We start from the raw sequence: 6,000 nt of genomic DNA, 5'->3' as shown, positions 1-6,000 counted from the left end.
TTTTTTTTTATTTTAGTATGTATGTGATCATTTATCAATATTACCTATTGCCCACAACTGTGTGGCAGATTGTAATATCTATCAATAAATAAATCTCTTCTTCTTCTTCAAAATAAAAAAAAGTTTTGGTAACTGAACTACTCCAGTAATGTTTTAATTATCCTATGTTTTAAAAGGCTGTAAACAAGCTTGTTAAGTATGGTTTTATCGGAGAGCCTCTTAATTAATTAATGAATCCTTTCCTGGGGCATTGAGTAACAATCTGTTAGATCCTCTGATCTTGAAGCTTTACGCATGCCTAATACAACTGGTAAGATGAGTATTATCCTGTTCTGCACGAAATCTAATGTTAAGTTGCTTGATTCTAATTTTATGAAGTCTTAAAATATTGAGTTTAGAAGATCATGCGTAGCTAGTGTACTTCTTCGTACCTAATATAGTTCATCTGATATATGGTTTTGTTTAGCAGTAAGGTTTTAGCTATTTAGTTGATTGTCGATCTGATTTTTGGAAAATAAAAAAAAATATAAAATTTTATTACTTCATCATTTCGTCACAAGACGTGGATAACAGTTTAATGTTGCTGAAAATATGTCGTAGCTCTTTTTAAGAAATAAAAACGGTTTCTTATAAATCGGTTCACCTATTTTTTTCTCGTGGAATGCAGCAGAAAAAGTGTAACACATAGATAATATTTTTTTTTTTAATTAATAAGATGAAAACATAATTTATTGATGGATGATTTCTGTAGAATGCAGGTGATGGATGATTTGGGAATGCAAGGAAGATTACATACTGCAGTAGTTTGTAGCCGTGGGCTAAAAGCTTGATATATGCTGCCATATGTCAGTGGGTTCTTTATTCAATCTCAATTCCATCTGTTTCAGCATGTGTAGAATTAATCTCGGCTAGCTCATTCTTATTTATGTTCTCGTGTTTTTTTCTTCTTTTTGTTTCCTCGTTATGATCTTTTTTTTTTTTTAGTTTTACTTCTTACTGCCAACTTAAAGAGATAAGTAATGATGCGGTACGAATAATTCCTTTTTTGTTAATTATTTAATGTCATTTCTTTCATCTCTCGCTTAAATAAAGTTAACAGTTAACAATAGTAACTTTATTATGAAAAATTAAATAATTACACAATAAATTAATATCCACTATTACAACGCTATCAGTCATACATCACTAGTATAGTTGTTAATTATTTTGTTATTACTTTTATAATTTTCTGCCACTGAGTCTGTTTCGTTCTGTATAACAGTGGATTTATTATTTTTTTTAATCACGTACTAGGGGAGGCCCCCATTCCAAGGGCGGCTTTAATCACCGTCAAAAAAATACAAAACATGATATTTATTTATTGCTGTTTATTATTGGTTCCCAAAAATATTAAAATAATTATACAATGAAATATGAACGTGTAAGTAATAATTATATCCACGAAGATTTAATGTTAATTGTATATGTATAATGTATTGCATTATAATATTATGTATTCTGTAACCATATAAAAAATAAAGAGGTTTGGGGGGGGAAAAAAAATTATATCCATAGAACTACACGTGTAAATTATTTGTTTTGTAGGGTTTAGTCACCAACAACCGTTGTTTTATTGTTGTGTAACAGTCTAATTCTATATGTGAATAGCTTTATTATAGGTGCAATAACCGTATCCGTAAACCTATTTTTCGGAACACCTATATTGCGGAAACTACTCGATTGATTCAAACCTAATTTGTTACGTTGGCTAATAAATAATAATAATAAATAATAACGTTGGCTCAATAAAATAGTATAATTCTACTATTTGAGTTTTTTTTTACCGCACCCGGACCATATTCCATTCATCTAATTCGGAGACGTTTCGAATTAGTACTGATGAATGTAGTATTTATTTCATCAAATACTTTACGCATCCATAAATGTATTGTTACCTGAACATGAGTTCATCCTTTCATCTTACTAATGCAAAGTATATGCTGGGAGAGATACTTGTGGGTTGTAAATATTGAGAAAGAATTAGTAAAGTAAAAGGGAGCAGACGAATATAAATTAAACAAATAAATTAGAAAAGATATTTAACTACGTGTTAATAAAAGAAATAATAAATATCTAAATTATTTCTCTTTACAAAAAGACATACAAAAGCAATCTTAACCTTAATATTTAGTTTAGGAACAAGAATAAATAAAATACTAAAATATATGTGTTACAAATAGAACAGGAATATATAAAATGAATAACGTCTCAAGTATGATTAAAACGATGTAAAATAGTTCGACCAGTAATTAAGATTACTTACAATAAAAGTTCATATTATCTATTAAGTTTCTATTATTGTCTATTGAATAATCAAATAATTGATAATATGTTCTATCAGCTCAAAATATATATTTGCATCTATATGAAATTAATTTATAATTAAAAATTCTTACCTCCATCCCGCTCGGAATGAGGAGATACTGGTGCATTTGCCCGGAGATGGTTTATGTGTCCACTAGGGCCCCTGAGGCTGAGATGGTAAAGTTGAGAAGAAATTGGTCAATGGACATCCAAGGTGGGCAGATTCATACTGCACTAAGTACACTACCGACGGGAGACTGGTAGTCCCAACAACATACTGCATAAAAAACAACTAGCGATCAGCTGTGTCATTTGTTTTAATTGTTACTGTTAACAATAGCAACAGCATGAGCTATATTATTTACAAATTGAAATATAGGATAATTTAGAATTAAAACAAATCCACTTTAACAACTGCCAATCACGATAATTGTACTCAATCAATCCATTTATCATTACAGAAATTTATAAATAATAAATAAAAATTACGACTTATCTATGTCACTTCAAATCAAATTTGAATATATCAAAGAAATTAGTTTTTGGGATGAGCAAGGGAAAGTAGTAGACGAAATTTGGAAAAAAATTCATACTAAACCATGTCTACACTAAGCCCTAATTTCAAGCTAAATCTTTTACCAAATACAGCTGTATGAAGGAAAATAAGTTTGGGCATGTACCAGCAAATGTATTGTCTGGAACTAGTTATTTATTTCACAAAACCATGCCGACTAATCTCTTAACTATGTTAACTTCTCAGCCAGTCTGTGCCGAAACATTTTTGAAATATGGGTGTACCGAGGAAAATACATGTTGAATTGACATAAAAAAGTCGTAATTTTTATTTATTATTTATAAATTTCAGTAATGTTAAATCGATTGATTGTGATATAATAATTACAATAACAATTACAATAATAATAACATACAGATGTATTTGGTAAAAGATTTAGCTTGAAGTTAGGGATTAGTGTAGACATGGTCTAGTATGATTTTTTTTTTCAAATTTCACCCACTTTCGCTTACTCATCCCAAAAACTAATTTCTTTGATATATTCAAATTTGGACTACGGCTTCTTCCGTAGATTTCCCAATGCAGTTGCACACCACCATCAGCTGGAATGGTCCCTCTCCATTCTCTGTAAGATCCCGGCTATCACCTCTATAAAACCGTCTTCAGTGGACCTCGCAATTCTCTTCTTATAATGCCATACGGCAAGACAAGATTTATTATAATTATGTGTATATATTATGTCTTGTATATTTTATTTGTTGGAAATAAAGATTGGAGGTTGAAAAAAAAAAAATACATACATAATAAAAATATACAGAAAAGGATAATTTATGTTCTAATAATTTGAATACTTTATTAAAAAAAAATAAAATAAGCCAAAAAAAAAAAAAATGAGAAACGTATAACGATAAACTATATTATCCCATTTATTCGGGATATTTTTATATTATTTTATAATTATCATCATTTAGTAATCCTGATTATATTTTATATATATGACTGATAATTTATTTATTATGTAGAAATATTTAATTATTGTCGGTGTTATGAAAAAAGGGTAAATTTAACAATTTTAGGAGAGCAGATTTTGTACTTTCTGGGATATTCTTTTTGGATTAAAAACTCATAATATATTAATATTTTTGAGAACACGGTAAATAGCCTAAAATTGTGTGTTCACAAAGTTAACATAATTGTTAGCATGCCTATTCCAGTTGAGAGAAACATACAGTTGTTTGCGTCGGCGATATTTAGGTTTTATTCAATATAACTGTCAACTTTTTACTTCTTTTATTAATCGTTTATCATATCTTTGTTGCAGGTGAGACATGTAACTTAGTTGGTACTTTGTTTTGTGGTGAGTAATTATCATTTATCATCTGATTTGCCCTGAGAATTTTTCTGTCCTGGAATAATGAGAATTAATGTAGTTTATTCGTGGTTATCAGTTTTCTTAATTTTACTTCATTTCGCTGTACACAGTTGGAATTAATCAATTTTTTTTATCTCGTTAAAAACCATACTTCCTCGACTGCCTTCTCTATAAAATTATCGTTAATGCTAACATCTTTTTAAACAGTTAAGAAACTGGTTTAGCTATTTGAACGTAGGATTACGGGTATTTTATTTCAAGATTATCGGGATATAGATGGATTTATATATATCTCATGGTTTTGATCCAGTTTTTAGAAAAAAAAAAAGCTTTTATATCCTCCTCGACCTTGTTATGAACTGATCTCTTCTCAATCATGAAACTAATTTTCGTTTAAAAGAAGTCAGTTTAAATTCAGTTATTTCACCCTAATATTTGGTTAATGTATTAACATAATATTTGATGAAAACTATGTATAATTACTAGTCTAAATTGATGAGTCTGCCAAGTATAATTAAGGAAATACAAAATGATGGCTGTTTTTAAATATTTTTATTTTTCATTTGGATCTCCGTATCTTTAAAGCTTCCTTCAGCACTAGAGAACCTAATAGAACATCATTTAAAGTAGAGTAAATTTGCTAAATATGAGCTTTAGTTGAGCTATTTACATTATATAATTCCCGAGAGTTTTTAAAAAGCAACATTTCACGATATATTTAAACTGGAAAATCAGAAGTTAGTGAATTTATTGTGGGAAATCTTTATAACAAGAAACATGGAACGTACAGATGTGTATTATCACTGAAATTAAAGCTTGTTTCATGTGCTATAAATTTTTTTTTTATATTTATTTATTGCTATTTACAACTGTACATGATAATACATTTAGTAAATCTGATCTCAGTTAAATTGAAGTGTTACAGGCGTGTAGAGAAACTAGCCATTGGTACTCTAATGACGTTTTACATTAGCAGGTCTCTTGGCCATCTTCTTTCCAGGCGCCTCGGGTGGATTGTCAGGAATGGAAAAGGAAGCAAGGTTAGAAACTAGTGGGTTTGGGTGGCTAGGGAGTTTATAATGGAAGGATTGATTTCTGATTCGGGCTAGATCGTTTACATGTAGAACATCAAGGTCTTTATGTATGATTTTATTTGTGACAAAATAAGGAGCATTGAGGATTTTGGATTGCAATGATTGGATACGAGAGGAATTCGAAGGTTTAGTGGAGCCCCAAAGCTCATGTCATGTAGATCAGTCTTTTGTATTGAATTGGAAGTTTAGACCGTTTGTCCAAGTCGAAATCGATGTGTAGTTTCCTGTCTTTTCAGTCTTGTGTGAGAATTCCAGGTTAGTCGTTTGTCCAGATGTAGTCCAAGGTAGCGGATCTGTTCGACAGGGGTAAGTTCAACATTATTGAAGGAGACTGTAGGGCAGTCGGTAGGTTTACGACGAAGGGTAAAAGTGATTTGATGGGATTTGTTAGGATTTATTTTAATCCTCCAATTACGACATCATTCTTCGAGGGCTGTGATATGGGATTGGAGAGTTTGGGATGCAATCAAAGGGTTATTATTAACAGCGAGCACACATGTGTCATTAGCATAAGTGGTGAGGTTGGTGTTAGGATTGGTTGGGTTGTCAGCTGTATAGACGGTGTAGAGGATGGGACCGAGGACACTACCTTGAGGAACACCAGCGGACTGAGAATAGATGGAAGAATAGGAACCGTTGTGGTCTACTTAGAATAATCTATTGATAGGAAAGTATAT

General features: G+C 30.7%; 1 protein-coding gene across 2 annotated transcripts in view; it reads left to right on the top strand.

The window, feature by feature from the left end:
- Positions 1–6,000, top strand: part of DAAM (disheveled-associated activator of morphogenesis-like protein) — a 297,495-nt gene that overhangs the window by 66,724 nt on the left and 224,771 nt on the right. Inside the window, exon 1 of one of the 2 annotated variants that reach the window (XM_067049901.1) lies at positions 4,195–4,214. The exons of the other annotated variant lie outside the window; for it this stretch is intronic. The gene's annotated coding sequence lies outside the window, so the exon portion shown is untranslated. Of the gene's footprint in view, positions 1–4,194; positions 4,215–6,000 lie in introns of those variants that run through there. 2 annotated transcript variants of the gene reach the window in all.

The sequence above is a fragment of the Halyomorpha halys genome, unplaced genomic scaffold (assembly GCF_000696795.3).
Source record: "Halyomorpha halys isolate HHAL.00 unplaced genomic scaffold, Hhal_1.1 Scaffold675.1, whole genome shotgun sequence".
Taxonomy (NCBI): Eukaryota; Metazoa; Arthropoda; class Insecta; order Hemiptera; family Pentatomidae; genus Halyomorpha; species Halyomorpha halys.
This window is presented reverse-complemented; position numbering and strand designations above follow the sequence as displayed.